A 15,702-nucleotide genomic window follows, 5' to 3' on the forward strand; every position below is an offset into this window, starting at 1 on the left:
GAGTGCCTGGGACCCACGTCTGGGCATCCCCAGCGCACTTAGGGCGGAATATGCAAAAACAACAGGTGATGGACCGAATGTGGATCAATGTCACACACTCACCCCAGTCCAAAGATCTGGGCCCAAATCCATCATTTTTTTACACTCCACACCACCCCGGGGTTAGACAATGGCGATATGCAAATCAGCTCTGACCCTGTGCCCCATGGGAACAGTCCAGTCCGAACTACAAAAGCCATGTCCTTCCGAGAACGGAATCAAGCATCCGAGGACCGGACCGGTTTCGAGGTAACACCTCTCATCAGCCCGGCTAGCTTGACTCCAGTGGTGTGGAGTGCCTGGGACCCACGTCTGGGCATCCCCAGCGCACTTAGGGCGGAATATGCAAAAACAACAGGTGATGGACCGAATGTGGATCAATGTCACACACTCACCCCAGTCCAAAGATCTAGGCCCAAATCCATCATTTTTTTACACTCCACACCACCCTGGGTTAGACAATGGCGATATGCAAATCAGCTCTGACCCTGTGCCCCATGGGAACAGTCCAGTCCGCACTACAAAAGCCATGTCCTTCCCAGAACGGAATCAAGCATCCGAGGACCGGACCGGTTTCGAGGTAACACCTCTCATCAGCCCGGCTAGCTTGACTCCAGTGGTGTGGAGTGCCTGGGACCCACGTCTGGGCATCCCCAGCGCACTTAGGGCGGAATATGCAAAAACAACAGGTGATGGACCGAATGTGGATCAATGTCACACACTCACCCCAGTCCAAAGATCTGGGCCCAAATCCATCATTTTTTTACACTCCACACCACCCTGGGTTAGACAATGGCGATATGCAAATCAGCTCTGACCCTGTGCCCCATGGGAACAGTCCAGTCCGCACTACAAAAGCCATGTCCTTCCGAGAACGGAATCAAGCATCCGAGGACCGGACCGGTTTCGAGGTAACACCTCTCATCAGCCCGGCTAGCTTGACTCCAGTGGTGTGGAGTGCCTGGGACCCACGTCTGGGCATCCCCAGCGCACTTAGGGCGGAATATGCAAAAACAACAGGTGATGGACCGAATGTGGATCAATGTCACACACTCACCCCAGTCCAAAGATCTGGGCCCAAATCCATCATTTTTTTACACTCCACACCACCCTGGGTTAGACAATGGCGATATGCAAATCAGCTCTGACCCTGTGCCCCATGGGAACAGTCCAGTCCGAACTACAAAAGCCATGTCCTTCCCAGAACGGAATCAAGCATCCGAGGACCGGACCGGTTTCGAGGTAACACCTCTCATCAGCCCGGCTAGCTTGACTCCAGTGGTGTGGAGTGCCTGGGACCCACGTCTGGGCATCCCCAGCGCACTTAGGGCGGAATATGCAAAAACAACAGGTGATGGACCGAATGTGGATCAATGTCACACACTCACCCCAGTCCAAAGATCTGGGCCCAAATCCATCATTTTTTTACACTCCACACCACACTGGGTTAGAAAATGGCGATATGCTAATCAGCTCTGACCCTGTGCCCCATGGGAACAGTCCAGTCCGCACTACAAAAGCCATGTCCTTCCCAGAACGGAATCAAGCATCCGAGGACCGGACCAGTTTCGAGGTAACACCTCTCATCAGCCCGGCTAGCTTGACTCCAGTGGTGTGGAGTGCCTGGGACCCACGTCTGGGCATCCCCAGCACACTTAGGGCGGAATATGCAAAAACAACAGGTGATGGACCGAATGTGGATCAATGTCACACACTCACCCCAGTCCAAAGATCTAGGCCCAAATCCATCATTTTTTTACACTCCACACCACCCTGGGTTAGACAATGGCGATATGCAAATCAGCTCTGACCCTGTGCCCCATGGGAACAGTCCAGTCCGAACTACAAAAGCCATGTCCTTCCCAGAACGGAATCAAGCATCCGAGGACCGGACCGGTTTTGAGGTAACACCTCTCATCAGCCCGGCTAGCTTGACTCCAGTGGTGTGGAGTGCCTGGGACCCACGTCTGGGCATCCCCAGCGCACTTAGGGCGGAATATGCAGAAACAACAGGTGATGGACCGAATGTGGATCAATGTCACACACTCACCCCAGTCCAAAGATCTGGGCCCAAATCCATCATTTTTTTACACTCCACACCACCCTGGGTTAGACAATGGCGATATGCAAATCAGCTCTGACCCTGTGCCCCATGGGAACAGTCCAGTCCGAACTACAAAAGCCATGTCCTTCCCAGAACGGAATCAAGCATCCGACGACCGGACCGGTTTCGAGGTAACACCTCTCATCAGCCCGGCTAGCTTGACTCCAGTGGTGTGGAGTGCCTGGGACCCACGTCTGGGCATCCCCAGCGCACTTAGGGCGGAATATGCAAAAACAACAGGTGATGGACCGAATGTGGATCAATGTCACACACTCACCCCAGTCCAAAGATCTGGGCCCAAATCCATCATTTTTTTACACTCCACACCACCCTGGGTAAGACAATGGCGATATGCAAATCAGCTCTGACCCTGTGCCCCATGGGAACAGTCCAGTCCGCACTACAAAAGCCATGTCCTTCCCAGAACGGAATCAAGCATCCGAGGACCGGACCAGTTTCGAGGTAACACCTCTCATCAGCCCGGCTAGCTTGACTCCAGTGGTGTGGAGTGCCTGGGACCCACGTCTGGGCATCCCCAGCGCACTTAGGGCGGAATATGCAAAAACAACAGGTGATGGACCGAATGTGGATCAATGTCACACACTCACCCCAGTCCAAAGATCTAGGCCCAAATCCATCATTTTTTTACACTCCACACCACCCTGGGTTAGACAATGGCGATATGCAAATCAGCTCTGACCCTGTGCCCCATGGGAACAGTCCAGTCCGAACTACAAAAGCCATGTCCTTCCCAGAACGGAATCAAGCATCCGAGGACCGGACCGGTTTCGAGGTAACACCTCTCATCAGCCCGGCTAGCTTGACTCCAGTGGTGTGGAGTGCCTGGGACCCACGTCTGGGCATCCCCAGCGCACTTAGGGCGGAATATGCAGAAACAACAGGTGATGGACCGAATGTGGATCAATGTCACACACTCACCCCAGTCCAAAGATCTGGGCCCAAATCCATCATTTTTTTACACTCCACACCACCCTGGGTTAGACAATGGCGATATGCAAATCAGCTCTGACCCTGTGCCCCATGGGAACAGTCCAGTCCGCACTACAAAAGCCATGTCCTTCCCAGAACGGAATCAAGCATCCGAGGACCGGACCGGTTTCGAGGTAACACCTCTCATCAGCCCGGCTAGCTTGACTCCAGTGGTGTGGAGTGCCTGGGACCCACGTCTGGGCATCCCCAGCGCACTTAGGGCGGAATATGCAAAAACAACAGGTGATGGACCGAATGTGGATCAATGTCACACACTCACCCCAGTCCAAAGATCTAGGCCCAAATCCATAATTTTTTTACATTTCACACCACCCTGGGTTAGACAATGGCGATACGCAAATCAGCTCTGACCCTGTGGCCCATGGGAACAGTCCAGTCCGAACTACAAAAGCCATGTCCTTCCCAGAACGGAATCAAGCATCCGAGGACCGGACCGGTTTCGAGGTAACACCTCTCATCAGCCCGGCTAGCTTGACTCCAGTGGTGTGGAGTGCCTGGGACCCACGTCTGGGCATCCACAGCGCACTTAGGGCGGAATATGCAAAAACAACAGGTGATGGACCGAATGTGGATCAATGTCACACACTCACCCCAGTCCAAAGATCTGGGCCCAAATCCATCATTTTTTTACACTCCACACCACCCTGGGTTAGACAATGGCGATATGCAAATCAGCTCTGACCCTGTGCCCCATGGGAACAGTCCAGTCCGAACTACAAAAGCCATGTCCTTCCCAGAACGGAATCAAGCATCCGAGGACCGGACCGGTTTCGAGGTAACACCTCTCATCAGCCCGGCTAGCTTGACTCCAGTGGTGTGGAGTGCCTGGCACCCACGTCTGGGCATCCCCAGCGCACTTAGGGTGGAATATGCAAAAACAACAGGTGATGGACCGAATGTGGATCAATGTCACACACTCACCCCAGTCCAATGATCTGGGCCCAAATCCATCATTTTTTTACACTCCACGCCACCCTGGGTTAGACAATGGCGATATGCAAATCAGCTCTGACCCTGTGCCCCATGGGAACAGTCCAGTCCGAACTACAAAAGCCATGTCCTTCCCAGAACGGAATCAAGCATCCGAGGACCGGACCGGTTTCGAGGTAACACTTCTCATCAGCCCGGCTAGCTTGACTCCAGTGGTGTGGAGTGCCTGGGACCCACGTCTGGGCATTCCCAGCGCACTTAGGGCGGAATATGCAAAAACAACAGGTGATGGACCGAATGTGGATCAATGTCACACACTCACCCCAGTCCAAAGATCTGGGCCCAAATCCATCATTTTTTTACACTCCACACCACCCTGGGTTAGACAATGGCGATATGCAAATCAGCTCTGACCCTGTGCCCCATGGGAACAGTTCAGTCCGAACTACAAAAGCCATGTCCTTCCCAGAACGGAATCAAGCATCCGAGGACCGGACCGGTTTCGAGGTAACACCTCTCATCAGCCCGGCTAGCTTGACTCCAGTGGTGTGGAGTGCCTGGGACCCACGTCTGGGCATCCCCAGCGCACTTAGGGCGGAATATGCAAAAACAACAGGTGATGGACCGAATGTGGATCAATGTCACACACTCACCCCAGTCCAAAGATCTGGGCCCAAATCCATCATTTTTTTACACTCCACACCGCCCTGGGTAAGACAATGGCGATATGCAAATCAGCTCTGACCCTGTGCCCCATGGGAACAGTCCAGTCCGAACTACAAAAGCCATGTCCTTCCTAGAACGGAATCAAGCATCCGAGGACCGGACCGGTTTCGAGGTAACACCTCTCATCAGCCCGGCTAGCTTGACTCCAGTGGTGTGGAGTGCCTGGCACCCACGTCTAGGCATCCCCAGCGCACTTAGGGCGGAATATGCAAAAACAACAGGTGATGGACCGAATGTGGATCAATGTCACACACTCACCCCAGTCCAAAGATCTGGGCCCAAATCCATCATTTTTTTACACTCCACACCACCCTGGGTTAGGCAATGGCGATATGCAAATCAGCTCTGACCCTGTGCCCCATGGGAACAGTCCAGTCCGAACTACAAAAGCCATGTCCTTCCCAGAACGGAATCAAGCATCCGAGGACCGGACCGGTTTCGAGGTAACACCTCTCATCAGCCCGGCTAGCTTGACTCCAGTGGTGTGGAGTGCCTGGGACCCACGTCTGGGCATCCTCAGCGCACTTAGGGCGGAATATGCAAAAACAACAGGTGATGGACCGAATGTGGATCAATGTCACACACTCAACCCAGTCCAAAGATCTGGGCCCAAATCCATCATTTTTTTACACTCCACACCACCCTGGGTTAGACAATGGCGATATGCAAATCAGCTCTGACCCTGTGCCCCATGGGAACAGTCCAGTCCGAACTACAAAAGCCATGTCCTTCCCAGAACGGAATCAAGCATCCGAGGACCGGACCGGTTTCGAGGTAACACCTCTCATCAGCATTACTTGCTGTGACATCACTATTGGTGGTTGACTCCATGTGATGTGACTGAAGACGTATTTTACTAAGTAGTCCCCCAGCTGTTTTTCGCGACTGCAGTAGTGCTGTAAAGTGCAATTTTGTTTCTGATAGTATGATTCCCTACAATATATTTCAACAAAAAAGCTCGAAGTTGCCTGTTAGTAGCATGTTTTAACTCAAAATTCAATAGGGTGGGACCTGGAGGAGTTCCCTGCTAGCAACCCACCAGCACCTCTTTGATTTTCAAAATGTGTATACATAATTACCGCTTAATTCTAGAGAAATACAAAAAAAATTATGGATGGAAACGCTTGAGCTAATCTTAACTACAGCCATTTATGCTGGACAGTATACAGTTGCACTGCGTTTTACACACTATGCTGAGCATAGTATGGTCACGAATGTTGTATCCCTTGATGAAAAAACATTACGTTTTTTAAAGAACCCTCACCCACCATCCTAGTTGGTGGCATGCTTAATCATAGGGTTGCCACCTAGTGGGCTGAGTGCCTCCTAGGTGTGCTTCGATGCCTGATTACAGCGGAGCTGGATTTTTGTGGGGTGAAAGTGTGAATTTAAGTGAGTGTAAACCTTAAAACTGCCTCCAGGATACTTAGGGACTGACCCGCCCCTGGCAGCACTGGTCCTGAAGAAAGCCTCCTGACTCAGATTTGATTGGCTGAAATATGTAGACCATTTCCTTTTTTGAGATGTGTGAGATCATTCTTTCTCTGTTGCATCCACCCTTGATTTCAACCTGCCCTAGGAACTCTCTTACTAAAATCATTGTGATTTGACTAAGTATCCTGGAGGCAGTTTTAAGTTATACAACCACTTAAATTAATCTTTTCTCCCCACAAAAATCCCCCTCCGCTGTAATCAGGCATCAAAGCACACCTAGGAGGCAAGTGCCTCCTAGGTGGGAACCAGATAAGGATGCATGCCAACAACTAGGTTGGTGGGTGAGGATTCTTTAAAAAAAACAATTTTTTTTTGCACAAGTGAAACATCTTTTGTGACCAACAGGATGCTGGTCTATTAAGTCTGCATTCAGCTCATTCTTTTTGTTTGTTAAAAATATAATTGTAGATGGCCTGAAGTTGCATTTTAAATAATATCGCATCTGGTGCAGTGAAAAGCATGCTGGCAAATGTATTTTTGAGAGAAGAAGTGCCAGATGGAATCATCCCAAATAATGGGACATAATTTGCCTCCCTGGAATTTGAAGAATTCCTTATGGAATTTGGGATTAACCACATCACAACGTCATTATATCACCTTAGGAGCAATGGTCTGGTGGAGCGTTGCAACAGAGTAATTAAGGGAATCATTCAATAATAATAATAATTCCTATTTGTAAACTGCAAACATATCACTCCCTTAAGGGTTTCAAGGTGCTGGGGGCCATTAGGGAGATTAAGTGTGTTATTGCCCAGAGTCACATGATGCTGAGCTGAGCTGCTGCCGGTGATAGAACCGTGAACCCCGCGCTTCAGAGTCAGCCGCTCTGGCCGCTGTGTCACACCTCTTGCATACAATTAGCATTGGTAAATGGCTTAGACTGAATGTTGGGGGTAAAAATGTATTGTGGGCAATTCGCACTATCACTAACTCAGAAACCAAAGTATCACCTTTTGCCTTGATGAAAGGAAGAGTTCGGGTTAAAAAATGAACTGCATTTGGATGCAGGAGACTTTAGTTGGTGTCAGTGAGAGGAGAAAGGATGCTCAAGATAACTATGTGAGGAGTGCATCTAGACGTTTGGTGGTGAAGGAAGGCGATATGGTCTGGGTCAAGAAAGTTTGTTCTGGGAAAGGAAGCAGACTGTTTTCTAGCCCTAGAAGGATAACAAGAGTGGGAACACATTCTGTGACCCTGGATGATGGAAGGTGCTGGACAAAGAGAAAATATCTGTAGTTCGGATTGAGAAAACTGAGGAAGTTCCAGGTATAAAAGGATACTTTGGGAATGTTATTAGGAGATTGTCTAGGGAACCATCTTTGCCCGTTAAGGTGCAGGAGGTTTGTACTCTATGTAAACCCTGGCAGAGAGGGATCCCCCTGGTGCTTCTGCACCCTGTGGATGCACACATATAAGGTCCTTTATTCATTGCAATGGGCACAATGGCATTCCCATTGCGGTGACTCTTTTAAAGGCACAGCCATGGGAACGGCAAAAGAAAGCCCACCAGGGATGTCTTGCACTCGTAATCTTGCGGGAGGCCTCACCACCCTGTGCCGCACCCCCAAACTTGTAATCGGGCTCTCAGTGTCCCTTATAGTTGTGAAATATGTTATTTAGTTATTACATGTTCATATATAAAATTTTGCTAAGAGGAAAGATTTGTAGGGTTCGCATCTGGAATGTATGTCTTATGCTTGGAATATTTAATATTATAGTGGTGTTTGAAGTGCTATCTTAGAAATGTGTGTTCAGTTACTGTGTAACCTGTTTCCCTGCCAGTCATAAAATAAATAAGAGTAACTTTCTTACTTTCTGGGCATGAGCTTCCTTTCAAGTTTCTTTATACCTGGTCATCTATTTCTGACTACTTGGTGTCTGGGTCTTTCACACAGGCAAGACAGGAGCAGTAGGGTAGTCTAGCAGAATATCATGGGTTTATTCATAGTTTAGTCACACCTAAAGTTAAACAGGCACTCAATAGCGTCATGTTCAAAAAGCACTGCAGCGGGGTCCTCACTGGTTTATGTCAGAGTAGGTATTCAAGCATTTATTAACATTCCTTGACACTTGGAAGGCAGTCTACTGCAAATCAAGTCAGGTACATCTTAGGTTAAAAGTCCAACCACTCAGGCTGGGCCAGGTTTTCCTTGCTCTTCATTAATGGTTGGTGGAGCAAACCTGTTTTGCTTTCAAAATGTTCTGTAGGGGCACATGTGGCACAAGGATTCTCCAGTCTAATAACCTCTGTTGTGATAGGAAACTGTGTGTATCGCGCTCCTGGCAGACCCTCTTAGCACAGAAACAAGAAGGAGAACAAAGAATTGAGGACGAGCTACAGCCATCACTCATTTTTTATTAATTTTTCTTGCTGGCAGATGTTCACAGTCATTTAGGCATACCCAAATGAAAGATGGACCAAAGGTGATTACTGTGAGCCACCTAGAACTGTAGTGTAGGGAAGTCCCTTTAGTTAAGACCCCCCGATTATTTGCATGTTACTGACAACAGAAAACGACTGGTTGACTTAGTCCAAGGATTTCAAAGATGAGTCAGAACCACATGGCATTTGATGAGATTCATCACAAACTGTGATGGGCAAAATGGCCCTTCTCAATTGCATTTTTGTTTTAGCTTCCGAGCTGAGTGGTCGCTCCCCTGCTGCTGCTGAGGTATCGTCTGTGCAGCGCTTTTGCTCTATTCTAGACTGCAAATAATTGCGTGTTGGAACTGCCGCTCTGCCCATTTTGTTTGCTGCTTTGCCCATTTTATTTGCTGAATTTGCTGATCTGCCCACTCGCAGTGTGATACTGCCAGCGTGACTCTGCTGTTTAATTTATTTACATATTGCCGCTTTTGCTAATTTGCATTCTGTTGATCAGCGCGACCCTGTTGCAGTACTTGCGTTTCCCCCCCAAGCTCTCCTGCCGCCCTGACCCCTCCACCTCCATTTTGTTGTTGTTGTCGTCCTCCTTAGCCCGCCCCGCCTCCCAGCTGAAGCGCCCTCGCCCCTCCCCCTCCACCATCCATTTATGACAGGAGTTCCCGCGCGCAGCGTTCACGCGCAGCGGTCGCGCCCCATTCGTGCCGAAGGTGCGCCAAAGGTAAGCCCGTCTACGCCCGTCTGCGCCTGGACCGCGCCCAGCGCCAGACCCCCTGCCCCTCGCGCTGCCCAGCCCCCCCGCGTTACCTATGATGCCGCCACCCTCCTAGCCCTCAACCCCGGTCGCGCCCCCAACTGCGTCCAAGCCGCTCCTGGACACACCCATGGACCATTCTCCTGCTACTCCTGCAAATTCAGCGGCACCGACAACATCTCCGCTACGACCACACCACAGATTCCTGACCCCAACCACCTACAATGCATCCTTCTCAACACCCGCTCGATCCACAGACACGCCATTGACCTATGGAATCTACTAGACACCATCTCTCCAGACGTCGCCTTCCTAACGGAAACATGGATGAACGCTTCCTCCGCCCCAGACATCACCATCGCTATCCCTGATGACTATAAGATCACACGCAAGGACCGTACCGACCATACAGGAGGAGGAATCGCTATCGTCCATAAGAAATCCATCCGCATCTCAACCAGCTCTGACGCCAACCTCGCTAACTCCGAACACCTTCACTTCCAGATCCACATCGACCCCAAGACAACTCTTAGAGGCACCCTCCTCTACAGACCACCAGGACCCCGCGCAAAATTCAGTGAAGACATCACGGACTTCATCACCCCACACGCGCTCCCCTCCAAAGACTACATCCTTCTGGGAGACCTCAACTTTCACCTTGAAAAGATCAACGACCGCAACTCCGCCACCCTCTTAGACAACCTCGCCAACCTCGGACTTAAACAACTGGTCACTTCTCCCACCCACATCGCAGGTCACACACTCGACCCCATCTTCACCTCCAGCAACCATATCTCCTTCAGCCACACTACGGATCTCCTCTGGACTGACCACAGCTGCGTTCACTTCACCTACAACAAGCCGAAACCCATCATCCACCTCCAACCAACCCTACAAAGAAACTGGAACAAAATCACCACGGATCAGATCTCCGCATCGCTCCTTCGAACCTCCCCAGCCCTCTCTTCTAACGCCAACGAAGCCGCCTCCAACCTCACCCTTTGGTTATCCAACACCGCCGACTCCTTAGCACCACTGAAAAAACGTCAACACAAACTTGGCAACAAGAAGGCCTCATGGTTCAACGATGATCTCAAGAAGTCCAAGAAACTATGCCGCTCCCTTGAAAAGGCCTGGAAAAAAGACCCATCCACCAGCAACAAGGACGCCTTCAAAAGCGCCACCCGCACTCACCACCAACTGATCCGAAAAGCCAAGAAAACAGCATTCAAGGATCGACTTGACAACAACGCCCACAACAGCAAGGAACTTTTCAACATCGTCAAGGAATTCTCCAACCCATCGGCCAACTCCAACGACATCACCCCCTCTCAAACCCTCTGCGACTCCCTAGCCTCTTTTTTCCACAACAAGATTGCTGACATCCACAACAGCTTTGACAACCAACCCGGAAGCCAACCCACCCCACCATCTGCTGACCATCTTCCCCCCGTTAACACCCTTAACGCCTGGAACCCAATCTCCACTGAGGACACCATCTGTCTGATGAATTCCATCCACTCTGGATCCCCCACAGACCCATGCCCTCACCACATCTTCAACAAAGCTGACTCCGTCATAGCACCGCACCTCCGAGACGTCATCAACTGCTCCTTCAACTCCGCCACCTTCCCAGAAGACTGGAAACACGCTGAACTCACCGCCCTTCTGAAAAAACCAACAGCAGACCCCACCGAACTCAAAAACTACCGCCCCATCTCACTTCTTCCATTCCCGGCCAAAGTCATCGAGAAAGCCGTCAACAACCAGCTCGCCGCCTTCCTCGAAGCCAACAAATCCCTCGACCCCTCACAATCTGGCTTCCGAGCCAAACACAGCACTGAGACCGCCCTCATCGCAGCAACAGACGACATTCGAACTCTACTGGACAATGGTGACACAGTCGCCCTCATCCTCCTCGACCTCTCTGCAGCATTCGACACAGTCTGCCACAGCACCCTTCTACAACGCCTCAATAACATCGGAATCCAAGGAAAAGCACTTGATTGGATCACCTCGTTCCTCACCGGAAGAACCCAGAGAGTCCGCCTCCCACCATTCAAGTCCGAGGCCTCTGAAGTCATCTGCGGCGTACCTCAAGGATCCTCACTCAGTCCCACCCTCTTCAACGTATACATGAGCCCCCTCGCGGCCATCGCCCGCCAACACAACCTCAACATCATCTCTTACGCGGATGACACTCAACTGATCCTTTCTCTCACCAAGGACCCCAGCACCGCCAAAACCAACTTACACGAAGGAATGAAAGAAGTCGCCGAATGGATGAAACAAAGCCGTCTGAAACTGAACTCAGACAAAACAGAAGTTCTCATCTTAGGTACATCCCCCTCTGCATGGGACGACTCCTGGTGGCCGGAAGCCCTCGGAAAAGCACCCATCCCGACAGACCACGCACGGAACCTTGGCGTCATCCTGGATTCTTCACTCTCAATGAACAGACAAGTCAGCGCCGTATCCTCTTCCTGCTTTAACATTCTTCGCATGCTCAGAAAAACATTTCGCTGGATCCCCTCCGAAACAAGGAAAACAGTCACCCACGCTCTAGTCACGAGCGGACTGGACTACGGAAACACCCTCTACGCAAGTACCACCGCTAAACTCCAGAAGAAACTACAACGAATCCAAAACGCCTCAGCCAGGTTGATATTAGACATCCCACGCAACGAACACATCTCTGGTCACCTTAAAGACCTCCACTGGCTACCCGTCAATAAGAGGATCACTTTCCGACTGCTTACCCACGCACACAAATCACTCTACGACATCGGACCAGATTGCCTCAACTCTCGACTGTCCTTCTACACCCCCTCCCGCCAACTTCGCTCTTCCAGCCAAGCCTTCGCCACGGTACCTCGCATCAACAAGACCACCATGGAAGGCAGATCCTTTTCATACCTGGCTGCTAAAACATGGAACTTACTCCCCGCTTACCTTCGCCTCACCCAGAACCACCTAGCGTTCAGAAAGCAGCTTAAAACGTGGATATTTGACAAATAATCCTCCTCCCCTTCCTACGCGCCTTGAAACCCTCTGGGTATGTAGTGCGCTATACAAATTCTATGACTTGACTTGACTTGACTCCGGAGATGGTAAAAATAAAAAAATAAACCAAGCATCTGCAGCAGGCAAGTGAGGCACAAATGCCACGAAGCTGACCAGGGGACACACTGGTTGTGGCAGAGTGGACAGAGTAGTGGCTGTGCAGGAAATGGCTACCATGCGTCGTCTGTTGTTCATGGTGATGATTAGAATTAAGTGTACAGAGGATATGAATGGCACATCCTCAGGTGAATGTTCTCTTCCAAGAGTGTATCAGCATCCTGAGGACAGGAGCATGTACCCCGCCGCCTTGCACTTACTTTAGAGCCTGGGAGGCATTTGTCCACAGCAGCACAACAGTCGACCCAACAGCACATTATGTATTAGTATAAAGTCACAGGCCATGTGGATCTTCTGCAGAAAAATTATAATTTACTCCCCTCCTCGCCCCCAGAGTATTCGTGGCCTTTTCCTCACCATCATTCAGATGTTCAATAAAACACTTGGCCAAAAAAGGACCTTTGCAGCATCACTGACAGCAGAACAGGGCAAGGATTATATACCCTGTCACATCATCCGCTCAACAGCAGTGACCAATAAGAATGACTCAGTGCAAAACGATGTGCATTATTCTTAATATAAAAATACATTTCTTCGTGACACCTGTTAACCAAAATGTGTGTTCATTAACACAATGTAATGAGTAGTAGAAACATTCTTAGCCCTGTACAGGTGCCACACAATATGGTCGAATGTACTACTTGCTATGTGCCAGGGACACTATATATTTATACCTATATAAGTTGAGTTGTTCCTTGTGCATCAACTCATTAAAAGCAAATTCAATAAAAGTTTCAATAAAAATTCAATAAAATAGTGAAGTCTAGCTCGCGACCATGAGTTTGCAAACATTTCATATTCTTCGAAGTGACATCCGCTGTGTGCTGTGACGTTAATCTCCTGTAATCCTCTGTGCATTCTCTCTGTGTGCACCTGCCTTTGACGTTTTTCACCGTTTGTTGCCAATCTGTTGCACCTGAACAAAACAAATGTATGCATGAAGTGTCCAACAAAAGAGGAAAGCATGCACAGTGTGACATGTGTGACAGGCCGGTTATGACCTTTTCTAAATCTCCTTTTTGTCTTTTTTCCATTTTCCTATTGCTCCGTTGCACTCACGAAGGCTCACCGAAGCGCACCGGACAGCTGTAAAAGTCATCCGGAGAATGCAGTATTTTGTAGCCAGGAGAAAATTTCAGGTAAGCAGCTGTCAAGGGGAACCACAGGCCTATTTTTAACTTGTGCTAATAGTATTCAACAGGTTTCTTCTAACAATTGATTCAGAACTCAGTTGCCATAGTCATTTCCTGTGCTCTGAAGACACTGAAATCCGGAAATCGAGTGCAACTGTTGTGTGTAGGCTTGGGTGATCTTTTTATTGCACTGGTAACATTCATGAAATTACCTAATCGTGTGTTGTATGCAGTTTTTAGAATTTCGCGAAATTTCACATTGTGTGATTTGCATGTGTGTGCACACCTTATTTTTTTTTAAAAGGCCTTGGAAGGTACCAGCCTGAGACTTGTTTGTATAGAAAATGTTTCATCAAGAGTTATTTTTCTGCCATTCCTATTGGATTTTAGCAAGAGTTGTTTATGCAGCTGTGCATCACTGAAAAATATTCACGCAGGATAGTAGCAAACCACATCTACCTATGAAAGCATAATTTTGCACACTTTTAATGGACTTTGTGAAATTTTGAAAGAAAAAATACACAAGTTCTCACACCTGTGTCCACTTTCAGATTTCAGAAATTGGACTACTGTACAGTAAAAGCAGTTGCAAAAACCATTACTGCATTATGCAGTTTCGGAACCTCAGCCATGCTTATCTTATCTCACGAATTGTATATTTGTGGCTGTTGTCTGAAAACATTAATACATTCTATTCAGATATCTCCAAAGTTCCTGTTTTTAGTGATCCATCAGAACTTTTTTTGTTGTTTTTTCTTGGTACCTCTGCAATTCGTGCAACCAAGTTTCTGAACTTAGGGATGAAAACTCTAAAAATATTTAACTGTTCCATGCCCTTAGAGGATCAGTGTATGGGTATCCATGGAGAAATCACGCTTTGCATGGACTCTAAAAACACAATTCTCTTGGTCTTGTATGTTTGTAAGTGGTATGTCAATAGCACACTGTACAGGGTTAAAGACAAGCATGAAGTCATAGACAAGACAGGCATGGGAGAAGTAGCCGGTTTGTGGACTGTTTATGTTTCTGATGCAGTGTTCTTTAAAGAGGTCCGTCCTTCACTCTTTCCTCAATTGGAGCAGAGTTGAGGCGGTCTTGATGGGTACAGGATGGAATCTATGACAAATAATTTTATTAGGATTATTTGGAATTTATCTCCATCTTCCCTCCCTATTTGCGGAGAACAACCTCTTAACGTTGGAAATTTTAGCCCACTTGGGCATGGTTTTAACTGCTTGTTAACAAGCATTTTGTGACAAAGTTTAGATTTTGGTGCAAAAATATGATGTGATTACTAAAATACATACATACTCTAAAGAGGGAGTACAGTGTTCTATGTGAAACTGTGAACTTGTGCCAATATACTTAAAGTATTAACCTTCCAATTGCTTCTTCTTTTATTACTCTTGCACGTATATGGAAGTCACAAGTGAGGTTCAGTTGAAACGTGTCGACAAGCTGTGGATTATTTGGAGACAAACATTAACTGAGAAAGACATCCAAGTCGGTGCATTCTGCTCCAGGGTAGTGGCTTTGAGGAATACATACATACATGTGTATGTAATTAATTTAACATTAATTGTTATGGGTAATTAGTTTGATTTCCTACTGACTGACTGACTGAAGGTATTTGTAGAGCGCACTTATGCCGAGACGTCTTGGCGCTAGGCAGAGTGATCTGAGAGTCGCACTTTGATTAGCACTGCATAAAGAGCCTAGCTTTAATGCCTATCTCCTATCTCCATTGTTTTCCTTGGGAGTGTGTTGCATTACCAGTGGTTAGCCAAGAGTGGTGCTTCATTTACACCAAGGCTGTATTTTATGAAAAGCAGTGCTCTTACTCTTATGTGATCGTGTTAGCATCTCCCTCCTAAAAAAAAACTAAACTTTATTTTCCCTTAACCTCACCATTTTCTGCTATTTCCCATTTTCCCACCATCCTGGTCTC

Source organism: Lissotriton vulgaris, chromosome 1_2, assembly GCF_964263255.1.
Source record: "Lissotriton vulgaris chromosome 1_2, aLisVul1.2, whole genome shotgun sequence".
NCBI classification, from domain to species: domain Eukaryota; kingdom Metazoa; phylum Chordata; class Amphibia; order Caudata; family Salamandridae; genus Lissotriton; species Lissotriton vulgaris.